The following is a 14,572-nucleotide window of genomic DNA, read 5'->3' as shown; positions in this document are numbered from 1 at the left end:
TCACTCATTTCCTCAGTTTCGTTGTTGCCTTTTCTCACACTCGGTGCTCTGCCGGGTGGCTGGAAGTGCTGTCGCACTGGAGAGCATGTCTGCTTTTGTTCGTTTAAAGTTTCTTTGTGAACTTTACAATAGTTGTGCAGAACAAAATAGGCATTAATGAGAAAAGGAAAGTCTTCCATTCTGTGTATATCGCTATCTTCAAAGCCGCAAACCGTGACTTCAAGCGTTCACTTTGTAGGGCTCATAATGCCGTTAGACACGCCGCTCGTTAATTGTTCCAATAACAGCTTGCTGCTTAGAAATTGACAAAAGGTCTTCAAAGTTGCAGGTGTGAGTGAAGGGGTGCTTCAGTTTATCTGACAGCGCTGTAGAGATAGGCCTACTCAATATGAGTATGGAACTTTCCTTTAATATGGCTCATATAGATATATGACATTTGCTTTAAAAATGTGATTAAACACTTTAAGTGCACTTAACCTTGCCCATTACATCCATGACCATATCCTTACACATGACCAACGTCTGAGCTGTTTGACTGCTCTTTAATGCCATTTTCTTAGGGTCAGAGCAACAGTGGCCTAAAATTAAAACACTCCTGCTACGTGTTGGTCATGTGGCATTTTGGTTGTTTGCCCTCCCTGTTGTCTCCACGAGGAAAGAGGCAGTGGTCCAGTATGAGGGCCAGTCAGGGGAGGCTATGGGCTAGAGATGATGATTATACAGCCCGGTGGCAGAAGTGCTGCTCAGCATAATGGGGTTACTAAGCCTGGGGGCAGAGTTTGTTTTACGCCTTGCCAGAGGAGGTGTTAACAGGAGCGAGCGATGGAGGAGCAGGAGAGACAGTCTTATTATTAAGCCTCACCTCACAGAGAGTGAATGTGTTGTGATGGTCGTGGAGATGAGTGTAGCCTGCACACGGAAAGATTAAGAAGAGGGTGCGGGTCAGAGGAGCATATAACACCTAAAATTGGATTTGTCTTCAGGGGCTGGTGGTTGAGGTCCACTTGGCTTGGGTGTGGGAAGATCAATGGTACTATTGGGCCTAATGGATGCGGTTGCCAGATAGGGCTGTTTCTGATAAGGGAGGAGTATTGGCTTTAGTAGAGGAGATACAAGCTTGGTTAACTCTGTGTTTAAAAGAGCTTCTTTCTCTGTGGGTGAAAACACAGTGTTTCAGGATGTACACAGGCATAAGCGTCGGAGCGTTCAACCCTTGCTTGCTAGTCACGACAGCCCGAGTGTTCAATTTGGTATCACACAGGTTGGAATCTCTGCAGCCGGTGGCGTGCTGTTTCACCATCAGATACGGATCAGGGCTCAGTTAGGGCCTCGGAGGCTGTGGAGAGTTCAGTCTTGAGATAGTGTGTGAGGAAAGAGGGGGGGGGGGGGGGAGATGCAGAAACGGTGGGAGGAGAAAGGCGGCCGACATGTTCTCATCACCACCAGAGTTTCTGCCCCACTCCCTCTCACCACGCCGTTCCAGCACAGCACGACAATGGCAGAGGTTTCACCCCAGCGCAGCAACTGCCGTTGTGGCCTCGGGACCTGAACATAACCCAGGGCAAAGAGAACGCCTGCATGTCTCTCAACCAATATGCCAGCACAGCATAACACACAGCAACACAAGGGAGAGCACAGAAGGAGAGAGCAGCCTCATCCACAGAGCAGAGGCACAAATACTTGATGGCAAGCTTTCTTTCTTCATATGAGGCACATTAATCCTCACAGTGGATCCCATCTTTATTCATTCATCAGCCTGTGGTGTCCACTCAATCAGTCAGTTAAAGGCTGGCCTGGTGGAGCGAGCCCTGCACACCCACCACAGTGAGGGAGGAGGGGAGGTTATACTCCACACCATATAGCCTGAGCAGACACTGCAGTACAGAGATACAAACAGAGTGGGTTGGGGAGGAAGAGGAGGAAATGTGAGGGGGCTCTTTTAAATAATGAGGCAATAGGGGGAGGAGAAAGGGAGAGACAGAGGGAGATGAGACAACTGGAGGTGAAAAGAGAGCAGCCTTGTATCAAGGGTGAGCGAGATTGAGAGGTTCAAAGTAAAGGAGGGAGAGAACAGTCAATATCGAGAGCGAGCAATAGGGAGACATCCAGGACGACTACAACACCTCCACAGACTACAGCGGTATGTATGTGTGAGAGAGGGCGGGAGAAAGGGAGGGAGGGAGGGATGTGGTGGGGGAGAGTGTGTGAGAGTTAGAGAGAGGGAGGGATATCCACTGCACTGTTGTGTGACTGGAAATTTAATAGAGAGAGAGAGAGGGAGGGAGGCAGGAAGGCAGCAGGGGAGGGGAGAGGAGCGAGAGAGAGAGAGAGAGGAAGGAGCGACGCAATGCAAAAGCACTGAGCTAGAGCCTGTTGTTGTTGGAATTACAGAGGACTGGGACAAGCTGTGGACGCTGCTAGACCCTCACTGCAGAGCGTGGGGCTGTGGGGGGGTCAAGTGAACGAGAACATATTGTGCATAAAGTGGAAAAAGGCGGGCAAGGCCATGCGGAGTGTGCACTGTGCAATGTTAAATAAGAGAGATACAGGTTGGCCACCCTGTTGCTGCACCCAGACTGAATATGCAGCGGTCAGTCATTACCTGGTTTCTCATCTAAATCGTGCTTGCATGTGTGTGTGTGTGTGTGTGTGTGTGTGTGTGTGTGTGTGTGTGTGTGTGTGTGTGTGTGTGTGTGTGTGTGTGTGTGAGAGAGAGAGTGAGTGAGTGAGTGTGTGATAGAGCTGAGCTGGAAGGAAGACACGTGTGTGAGGAGTGTGTGTGAGAACACGTGCCTGTGATGGAGAGAACTGGCGTTGAGGAGCAAGGATGTGAGAACGAGCGAACCTCTGAGTCTCGATATAGAGCGTTATCAATCCAGCACTAATCACCCGTCTGAATGCCCCCAACCAGCCCCCCCTCCCCCCTCCTTGCATCTGCTATCTGATGGACACTCAACCACCCACCCACTCTCTCACATACATCCTCATGTTAATATCCTGCTGAGGTGATTAATAACAACTCAACCCTGATCACACCTGTAACCTTAACCTGACCTTCAACCTGCCCCCCCCCCCCCCCCCCCCCCCCCCCCCCCCCCTTCATCATGCCCCTCCTCCTCTCATGTGGAGCCTCTGCTAAACTGCTCTCACTTGAGATCAATCCCATCACTTCTCTTTCAAGAAGACTTTGGTTTCTAAAACAAACACACGATCTCTCTGCCCTCCACCTCATCGTGTCAATCAATACACCTGCACGTATACTGCGCTGTATATACCGTATATATATGATAGGAGCTGCAAAGGCAGGCAGGACTCCAGTCCGATGTGTCCGTGCTGTACAGGTGGGGCTCAGCACTGTGTGTGCTTGAGCGTTGCCAGGGGAACCGGCCAAGCAGCAAATGTTCCCCGAAACAAGCTGTAAACACCACCATCATCATATTATAGAGATTATATGAGCATATGGACACACATGTGTGATCGCGTCTGGATGGAAATACAAACATGATAGAAGACAGAAAGAAAAGATGACAAAATGTGCAGTTGAATATTGAAATGCAGCACTGTAGAGAAGAATAGTAATACAATTATTATAATGATTATATTAGCTGTTTATGATGTCCTTATTTGGGCTTTGCCATGGGCTGTGCAACTTTCCATATTTGATGCAATAGTAGCAGCAGTGTAACGTCCCCTAGACGTCGGCCAGTGGTTCTATCCACCTGAAGATTTCTGAGACAATTCTCATTACCAGCGGTGGCAGCGCACTTGGAAAGGCTGAATCAATGAGAGAGAGAGAGAGAGAGAGAGAGAGAGAGAGAGAGAGAGAGAGAGAGAGAGCGGCGGCGGCGGCTCTGCAGTGGAATACGCTGTTATTTGAGGGGAGGTGGGAGCTCTCGGAGTATCCGACCAGCGCGTGTTGAGCATGATGTGTTTTCAGGACTTGAACGCAGCATCCTAAAATAAAGGTGAGTGTCTCATCACTGTTTCTGTCGATGACATCCACACAGTCGAGATGCAGATTCACCAGCTCTGATTGTGATTCCGTCTGGTGTGTGTTGTGTTTGTGCGCAGACAGTTTTGTGCATTTGTTTCACGCGCAACAAACTACTAATGCGTTGGAATGGAAATCCGCATTCATGACCTGATATGATGTGTGAACTGTCCCCGCGTGTGTCCCGGTACACAGGCTGCATGGCTGATATCCAGGAATTACATGTATGATGAGACAGACGTCTGTGTGCGTGAGAGGGGAGAGAGCATTGGGGGAAATGAATATGATTAGCCTTATCCAAATCAAACTTTTCTCAGCTTTTGTTTAGTCTTTTTCTGTTTATTTCATCTTTGTTCGTCAATACAAGTTTATCTAACCTTGGCGATAAGAGGAGCATCCGCTGTAGCACAAGCTGTTGCCAGCTGCTTAAATATTTGATCCAAATCTTTCACTCAAATATACGCAATTAAACCGCCCTAATCAGACCCGTATGCAGTGTTCATTTGTGTGTTGGGGTTTAGTTACCCTCGCTGGACCCCTCTGATGACCCCAGATTTGGAGGAAAATGCGCAGGCACCTTGTGGCTTATGCGCGGTGGGTTAAACTCTGAGTCAGAGCCTGGGGCCCCTCCGGCTGAGAACAAGGAGCAGATAGATTAGGACTGATGAATGAAGATCTGCCTCTATCTGCGACACAATGATACGGTTATGAGAGGATTTGAATGCTAATGTGCAGTGTTTCAGAGAAATCCGAACGGGCTGGACCTGGCGGGAGGAGATTGTGTGGAGCAGTGTGTGCTGTGGACCAGCTGGATGATCTCCTGAGTTGTATGATAGAGAAAATATGTTATTAATGGGGTGTTGGAAGGTGAAGTGGGGCACTGGGGCAGGATTAGACAAGGGGGGGGGGGGGGAGGGATGGGGGGGTAACTCACTGACAGAACTCTCCAACAATGCAAGTCTTTGTATATGTACTTGTAAGGAAGGTAGAAGATGAAGGAGAATTTAAATTCTGGAGGAGTGCTGGGAACCATTTTTGTTGGACAGATCACTGTTAGATGGCCGGTGTCATTTCAAATATTTTGTTATCCCCACAAGTCGATTAATCACCAGTGTTTTGCTGCTTGCATTTTACGTCCTCTGATTTTTATTCATGCAACCGTATTACATTTAACGCTTACCTGTAAACTTCTACACCAGCTCAACCCTTGCGTGAATGACCCTGACACATACCATTTATGAGCCCTCACTTCACAGAATATTCATTTCATTAGATCCAAAATGGGCCTGCAGAAGTAAAAGTTTAAGAGGATGGTAAGCTTTTATGTTGCCTGTAAAGATATGTATTTTATCGTATTGAGGGCTTAACGTTTAGCAGTGAGGAAGTGAGGCTTCTCTCCCAGCTGATCATCATGGACTGTATGTGCAACAGCACCAGTCACTTGAAGGCCCCGGCTTCATGAGAGGCTTGTCACATGATATCACATTTAAAAAAGGCAAGGTCTTCCAGCTCAGGGCAGCGCTTCAAAATATCAAGACGTCTCCCTGCTGCAAAAGCGAGGCCAACGTGTCTGTGGAATTTGTTCGTCTTGAACTTTGTCGCTGCCCTCCTCCCGCTCCCCAACCAAAGCGTTACCTAAGCCGAAACAAATTCGAAGTGGGGCAGGTGACTAAAAGGCAGCCATTTATGAGAATGTGGCCACTCAGAGAAAAACAAGAAAATGGTCTGTTCAGCGTTTGTGTTTTTTTTTTATGGATGGAGGGAGGTGAATACCTACAAGCCTCATTCTTTGGAAATTCGGGGACAAGCTGTACTGAATTAGTAAAGGCCTGGGAGTAGAGGGAAACTATTGCACAACTTAGGTCACATCTCCTTTTAAGTCCTGGAAGATCAAAGTCATGACAGCACTTGAACTAATATGCATGTTATTAAAATTGAACAATGTCATGATTCACAAGGAAAGGTTAACACAGATTAGTTAATGTGGTGCTGGTGGAATGTTTTATTCAGTTTATTCCCCCTTTAAGATTCTACACCTGCAACAGGCTCCAAGTTTAGACTGTTCTACTGGGGCCTTCAAGCTCTTCGTTGTGGTCATTTTGGCAGATTTTTCTAAATTCTAATGTGTTTGCCCTGTTAGAATCCTGAAATCATCCAGCTTCCTTTTAACAATTACTACAGCAGGGGATCCACGTATAGTGCCTCAGCAGCTGAGCTGCTTTGGAAGAAACGAAGCAAGAATATCCAGAACTTTTTCACCAATCTGACGACTTCAAAAAAGACCAAAAGAAAGAGTGCGGCCATCTTACTAATATTTACTGTCAACCGTTAATTTGAACACATCGGCACACGTGTCCCACACAACCAAGCACTGACGCAAATTAAGCAGCGGCTGAGCGATTCTAGTCATTTGAGGTATCAGACCACGCCGCTCTTTAATTTCCGAGGCACACCACTTATGCATGGCCGATGAGCTTGATGAAAATAAGCGAGCAGGTTAACAGGGACATGGTAAATTACACCTGCACACCTGGCCGAGAGGGAAGGTGTGACTTTGAGATAATGCTCAGCACCCCGTTGCTCCAACGCTGTTGGAATTGTACAGCTATTGCGGATTATTTCCAGAGGGGACGTGGAAAAGTCAAAATAAACACACAAGGGGGGGAAAGGGCACGAGAGGAGTCCAGCATATAAACCATTACCTCCTAAAATATTGTCCAATGTCATCGATGTGTGCATGAATTGAAGCCTGGATACTTTCCATCTGGTTATTGTGTAGTTTGCCTTTCCTCGTCCCCTTACTGTACTTAAAAGGACAAAGAACTGCATTAATTTTGAGGGACGTCTCTACTGCTGCATTAGAATGCAAAGAGAGTAACTGTTGCCCTAAATTTGGTGTCTGTGTGAGTGTGCATTTGTGCATGCTAGTGTGTTTATGCAAAACACTCATTTCTGGGAGAGCAATAGAGAGACAGAGATTCTAGATGACACTAGAACTGCTCTAATCAGGGCAAGCTGGTCCCTGATCTCTTCACAGGGCGAGGCTGTCGTTGAGTGATGGCTGCACAACTTGCTGATGTACAGAGGTTGAAGGGTGAGGGGAGAGTCGCTGATCGGCCATGAGAGGCTGAAAATTGTGGGAACAACCTCCGGCTGTCCCTTGATAATGCAGCACGACGAGCCCCCCATCTGAGACGCCATGTGCTCTCGCCATGCCTGAACTTGGGGACAGAGATCTGAGATTCTGTTTTTGCGCATAATATGGCACAATTTGAATCTCAGTAACCGGGAGGGGGTGGGGGGGTGCTGAGTGTGCATGAGCACTGACCCGTCCACAGCAGAAATGCTAAGCTGCCTTTGAAGGCGGGGTGGATATAATTAGCCGTGATTGGTTTGATCAAGTCTCCCATCCGGGCCTGGGTGTTGACCCCTCTGGGATCATGGTGAATCATAGCTGGAAGAATGGCAATGGTTAATGACAGAAAATGAATGCTATAATCCATTGAATTGACATAATTAGAAATGGTGAGATTTCCCCTGCGGAATATATTCTCATCATGACCTAAAGTGGCGAGAGATGCCTGAAAAATGGACAGAGGCGATTCCTTTCCCTCCCTCCTCATGAGCTTGTGAATGCGCCGTGGGAGGGCTGTCTGGCTGTGCTCGGCCAAATATCTGATCATGCGTTTCTAAAGATGGTCAAAAGTAGCTGCTCGCTCGCGACTCACCGCAGTAACTGGAGAGACTGAAACAGCCGGGTGGCTTTATGCTGTTTAAAACGAGCTGGCCAGAGAGTGGTCAGCCCTGCGTGTCTGATATTGAGTTTGGCAAAGAGAAGAGATATTATCTCCTTCTGGTTAGATTAAGTATTTCTAAATGTGATTGGGTAATGAAGGCGGTCAGGCCTCAGTGACCATCGTGCTTTGCAGCCACTGCCGGCTTGGCTGCATCTAGGCACAGAGTCTTGAGGGAGTTTGTTACGGGTCAGTGATGGCATAAGAGCTCAATACAGCATTGCAGAGTCAGGCTGGGGCCTTTCCTCTGTCTGCCTCACTGACTGGCTGCGCTGGCTGGAAGCACAACAGTTGTGGCATACTGATCCTGATGATGACACTATAAATATTGATGATGTAGATGGCATGAAATTAAAACCCTGATGACCGAAAGTGTAACGCTTAACAGTTTTCTTGTTTTCTTTTTCACTCCTTGTGATTCAAGCCTGACACAGACAGGTTTGTGTTCCACAGCGCTCTGAGAGATCATGATGAGACGCCTAGAGTGAAGCGTGGGCGCACTGTCGCACAAGATGACACGTACTCAAACATCATTTTTGGATGTGGTTCGGAGGTTGTCGTATATTTAGGGGCGGCAATGGTGGGGGGGGGGGGGGTGGGGCCCTGATGTCACGGTGTGATGGTGGCTCCAGAAGAGGGCGATGAGACAGTGGTCCCTGGAGGCTGCTAAGAGCCACAGAGGAGGTAGTTAGTGAAGCTAGGCGCCACCGCTGTGATAAATCACAGATTGGGCTGTATGGTTAAGACGATTACTCTCAGTGCCGTCACGTGAATCCGTACATGCCTTCACTCTTTGTTTTCCCCATTCCCTGGACTCTCCGGTATATGTAGAGTGTTGACTCAGTTGTGCTAGTTTATTTATATATTTTGCCCCTCTTGCACTTTTCTTTTGCGGTAGCTTTGGAAAGGGTGGTGCAGCGGTGAGGCGTTCAAGCTCAAATTTCCCTGTGTGGACGACAAAAACAACGGCTGTTGATTGTTGTACTATTTGACATGCCTAAATCCTAAGTGAGTACCAATGTGATCGTTTTACTGAAATGGAGAGAGTTGGAAACCATGAAAGTTTATTTGGAGCATTCAGAGCCAATTTTCTTCTCAGCTGTGTTCCTGTGGGGACCTACGTCTAATAAAACATCACAGTGACCTGCAGAAAACAGCTGTTTTGTCAGTTATCAGTCATCGGCTCCCTCAGAAATGTTGTCATCTGGAAGTTTTGTGAGGCGAAAGCAGATTCGATCGAGGAACTTTCCCATCACACAGCAGGGCTTTACTGAACTGACGCCCCGCTTTGGGAGCTGCAGAGCAGGGCCGCAGACGCACCGAGCCCCCGCCGACGTGACGGAGACACGCAAGATGGTGAGTGGTTACTATGGCACGTTACTATGGCAACCTCAGGTCTCTGTGAGAGCTTCCATTTCACACAGCGTGGGAGAGAGGGAGATAGAGAGAGAGCAGGGTGGAGAGAAGAACCTGCAGAGAGAGAGAGGAGAGAAGGGTGGAGAAATCAGCAGAGGAGGTGAGGTGTGGAAATAAACAAGCCTTAGGTGTAGGAAAAGAAAAGGGGGGCGAAGAGAGGAGCAGATGCAGGGGGTAAAGAGAGGAGAGGAGTGTAAAGGAGAAAAAGTGATGGAGGTGTGTGAGTGATGGGGTGAGACTGAGGTGTGAGAGGAGCAGACCGAAGGGCAGGGAAGACGATCACGTGGCCCGTTAGACCAGATCTGCACTGCATCCACACGGACGCCGGGATATTTCAGCACTGCCTTGTAATCATTCTGGTGCTGCACAGTGTGTTTCCACTCTTTATCTCTCCCTTTCCTTTCTCTCCTCTCCCTCACCTCTCTGATTCAGTTGGCACGGCTCTCGGATGCAAGAGACATTGTGTCAGTCTTGGTGACTGGTCTCCATGGGGACGTCCATCAGTCAGTCCATGTCAGTGTTTGGTGGGCATAGCCTTATCGTGTTTGTCAGTGTGAGTGTTTATCTGTCTGTGTATTAGTCAGTGTGTCACTCATAGAGAAGGCTGGGGCGAGGCCTGAATGGATGGGGGCCAAGAGAGTGTTGCTTATCACGCATGCACGCACACGCTGTTTATTTTGTTTGTTTGTTTGTAAAAAAAACTGCCATTTATACATAGAACTGCAAGGTGACGTGTACAGTCATGGAGCTGGGGATCCACCTCTGCTCCACATGTTGCACCACACTGTCTGAATGTTTATTCCCCCTTTTTCACGTCTGAATACCTAATTAAACACTGAGCCCTGTTACAGTGTAAGATCTGCTGCTGCAGAGCACTTGCTGATGTTGCACTCCTTTGTCTTCTGCATATCTTAAATGTTATCTTGTTCACTCAGTGCAATGTGCCATAGTGTACAGCAACATGACACTGTCAAAACACTATGTAACTGATTCACATTCACACCGTGGTCTTTCAACTACCTCACTTATTTACACTAGAGATGTGTGTGTACACTCCCCTTTACCTATTTCATAGTGTAGCTCACTTGCCCCCATAGACTGTCAATAAGAAGTCGACGTAGTCGCTGTAATGTCACCCACTGGTTTGTGGGCTGCCGCTCTGAAGCCTTGAGTTCGGCATTTTGGCCGTCACCATCTTGGTATGTGGCCATTGCCATACTGTATTTTTGCAACCAAAGGTGACTTTTCTTTTCATTTTCTTTTCATTTTCTTGCAGCATCATAGGAGGCCACAGCTCCATTTGTTAAATCCTATATTGATGACCGTGACTTTGACCTTGAGTCATAAGCTAATACTTGTAATGACATTCTGATCACAGACTAGTGTGCTGCACTGTAACAGAGCTCAGGTGGAGCGGTTAGGTTGAGTGCATGTGTTCATGACATGACATGTATTTGGGTATATTGAGTTCCTGCTAACCCACAAACTGAAATAAGACAACCCAGTCCGTCTGTTGTGGGCTGCCATCAGAAAACATGTTATTCAACAAGCCATTCAGATTTGGCTCCCCATCCTATCTCACATGCAGGCTCATATGCTGCTCCCCTCTCAGTATCTCCATCCACGGCTTGAGAACTATACCTGTGCACCATATTCTTCTCGCAAGCCAATCACAACAAACTGGGCTTTTCACGAGAAGGGGCTTAAAGCCGCTAAAAGGGTGAATACTGGTATATTCAGACAGAATGATACAAATAATGTGTTTTTTGAACATTAAAGCATGTAAACATATTGTTGTAGAAACCCAAAATACAACTATGAACCTGAAAATGAGAAAGATATGTCTCCTTTAACTTTAAAAACTGCACCTGTTAATGCCAAAGTCTTGCTGTTACAGCGTTGTTGAAACTAAGCAAGTTCCCCGCTCCAATTAGAGAATCAGCGAGCTGTGTCCCGGTATGTGGATGCACAGCACACCAGCCTCCTACTGTTAGATTAATACTTAATAATAAGAGTGCACACTCTGGGGCTCTCCACCACCTAAATTGTGCAAACCATATATCCTCTTAGCAGTGCATTACACACAAATAAATGAACATCAAGGCAGGAGGGGACTCGCAGAGTTTCAAAAACTGTTGAATGGTAAATAAAATGACGGCATGGCACAAACATTGGGCCTCATGCTGCAACATTCTCTTAAATGGATCTTATATTTTATCTTCATTTTATGTTAAGAGAAAAAATAAGCAATGCAACAAACCTTCATCTGCTTTGACCAGTTGTGACGAATCCCACTTGATTAATCGAAGGGGTGTAGCTGATTGTTTATAATGAGCATAAGAAACATAAAGAAGGAAGAAGAAACCTAAATATTACATACGGGCAGCTGGTGTGCTCTGTGCAAATACTCTAGAGAACTCAAAAAGCCTGAAGAAGAACTTCAGCAGTAGTGAAATGGAGTTGAATTAACTTAAATCAAAAAGCATCTGCAGTATGTAAGCCAGTCAGAAGCTGAACATACATATTTCTTTAATAATCCAATAATTATAATTACTTTAAATCATATAATAATCAAAATTTGACTATATGATATTCATATATATATGTAAAACAATATGCTGTCCGTTAAAACAAGATGTTTTTTTCTCATGAGCGAAAATGATGATGAATCCCAGAAATCAATGGGTACAAACAAAAAATGATAAAATTGTGGATGCTAACAAAATAAGAGGAATATTTTTCATATATCGCTTCCTGCATGATGCCCGCTGTAGTATTTACTATAATTACCCACAGCTCCTTATTTGTTGCGTAGCTGCAAAACATTTCCATCACTTTACATAAATTTCAGTATAAATATTTAAAAGTAATCCATCAGTGTAAATATATAATTTACATTCATATAATTTACATTTAAAGAAGTTTATAAATGCCACCTTATTGTTTTATGGTAATGCAGTTTTAATTGTAGAGCTCTTTGGAACATAATATTGCTCATTTGATGATGCCTTCACATGCTGACGAGACGCTCGGAAACATGACATCCGATAGTTGTCAAAGCTGCCAAACAGCACACAAGCAGCAGTATGTTGTCAGAAAGAAGCAAGTATATATTTAGTTAAAAGGAGAATGTGAACTTGACAAGCAAATATTGTTATGCTGCTGTTACACTTCAATATTATCATAAGTGATTGTAGAACAATCATAGTGGCATCAATAATCCAGGGAAGTGTCAGTGAAAGAAAAACTCATCTCCAGTTTTATCCAAACTAAAATAGTCTCAACAAAATGAACACATGGGGTACCAGAGAAGCAAAAGGATACGTGCAGAAAAATCTATGGCAGAAAATGACTCTAATGATGACAATGAGGATTTCACAAGATGATTTAATGAATGACAGGTTTGTGTTTGTAAGCAAACCTTTATCTTTGAACCTGAACGTAATCTGGGTGGAGGTGACATCTGTCTGTCTCCTGCCTTGTGCAACTGATTGTCAGGTAACACATTTTTAAAGCAACCCAATCAACTCTGCTCCTGCATGTGGTACATGCAGAAAGTCCTGTAGCTTGTATACTCTCAGATATGCAACTTTTTAACACTGAACCTCTAGAAAGAACATTTTGGCATTCTTATCGAACTTTCCCTTAGTTTTATTCGTCCAGTGGTTTTTGTACAAGTGAGCCACGTTAGATTCAGCAAACGCTCCTAACTTCAGATAACTGTGTAAATGACCAGCAGGAACATCGTGAATGTCACCTGTGTGTGTAAATGAGCGCACATTCATGGAAATTGAAAACGAGCATAATCAACGCTCCAATAATACCATATAAGGCATCCTGCCCCATAGTATGTCCGATATTGTTTTCCTGTGTCCTGCTTTGTCCTGCTTTGAGACATCCATAAAGGAAGATCTGCTGTCACTGAAATAAATATTCCATATAGAAAATTCCTCGCCACAGCAAAGGGGTCAAATAATATTGTAGTGTTATACGATAGAATTATTTTTAGGCTATATGAATACATTTAGAATTATATTGACCTATAATCCGAATTGCAGAGTCCGGATGATGCCACTATAATTATGAAGTGTAAGGTTTTCAGACTCACAATTGCTTCAAAATACTGAAACATACAATCCATTAGTTAACAACTGACTGGTCTGTACCACAGAAATTGTGTTGTTACCTAGAGAAAATAAAAAATACGAGAAAATGCAACACAAATCTTTTCGTCCAACGGTTCTTGCATGAGGCCCACTGAATGCATCATTGACTGACCCCATCCCAGAAATGTGACCAAACACAACACAAACAATCACATGGAGTCAAAGTTGACATGCCACAGTTTGACCTGCCGAAAGAAATCTCACACACACACACACACACACACACACACTCGTGGTTTCTCCTGAGCAAAAAAAAAAAAGCAAGCGAGGGCAACATGAAACACAGAAACGCTGAACCAAGTCCTTCTCTCCAAAACAGCTGGGGGCAACAAACGCTCAGCTCAGAAAGACTGGAAAAAGGTTTTAGAGCAACCCAAAAATTGTGCAGTTTACAATGCTCTGTAAATGGCTGAGAGACATTTTGATTAGCTGCTGGCTTTGGCTTCCCCCTCAGCGCACAGGAATTGAATTTATCAACACACTTAACAACCTTAAATACGGATTAATTGTTGGCGTACGGACCAGGCAGCGCCACAGAACGGACAGTAATAACTAGATTTTATTTGAAGTTGAAAGCTGGCGTAGTGAATGTGAAGATGTTAACATTGAAAAGACTTTTATCCCAGCATGTAGTGACAAGTGGTATGAAGCTCCCAGTTAGGGATTTGAACATGTGGGGGTAGGTAATGTAATGTCTGTTAATGGGAGCGCTTTAGCAGGGTGATGAACACAGTGACTTTTAATCTGCAGCTCTTGGCCCCCTCTGAAGGGGAGGAGGTCCCCGCTCCTGTAGGAGCAATTCTGAATAGATCAGGGCTCCTCTCTGCATCCTGCATCCTAATGAGAGCAGCAGCGCATCTTTGGACATTCTGAGTGGGAGGACGAGGTGGAGACAGATACAGTGCAGAGGGGGGCTGCAGTATATCCTATTTGACAAGGATGAGTGGTGATTAAAATGTGGAACGCTGAATGCTCCGGTTTAAGAAACCTCATCAGGCTGTTGTGCTGTTTTCTAAAAATAAGCACTTATTGTAGTATTGCTCCAATAAACCAAACAGAGCTGCGTGTCGTAGGAAAAAAGCACACATACAATGCGTGAGAGTGTAATAGCATCTGAGGCTACACGTCCTGTCATGAGATGAAATTAAGGAGCTTAATAAGTAAACAGGGAGGCAATGAGGAGGAGTTCTGTCTAATTAATAGTT

General features: G+C 45.4%; 1 protein-coding gene across 2 annotated transcripts in view; it reads left to right on the top strand.

Moving 5' to 3' along the window:
- Window positions 1–2,032: 2,032 nt before the first annotated feature.
- lrrc4ba (leucine rich repeat containing 4Ba) overlaps window positions 2,033–14,572 on the top strand; it is a 29,962-nt gene continuing 17,422 nt past the window's right edge. Inside the window, exon 1 of one of the 2 annotated variants that reach the window (XM_031862082.1) lies at window positions 2,033–2,140. The gene's annotated coding sequence lies outside the window, so the exon portion shown is untranslated. Of the gene's footprint in view, window positions 2,141–3,866; window positions 3,966–14,572 lie in introns of those variants that run through there. The other variant, XM_031862081.1, reaches the window with a different exon arrangement.

The sequence above is a fragment of the Anarrhichthys ocellatus genome, unplaced genomic scaffold, assembly GCF_004355925.1.
Source record: "Anarrhichthys ocellatus isolate YVR2014 unplaced genomic scaffold, GSC_Weel_1.0 scaffold26, whole genome shotgun sequence".
Lineage (NCBI taxonomy): Eukaryota > Metazoa > Chordata > Actinopteri > Perciformes > Anarhichadidae > Anarrhichthys > Anarrhichthys ocellatus.
The sequence above is the reverse complement of the archived record's forward strand: the minus strand, read 5'-3'. Positions and strand labels throughout refer to the sequence as shown.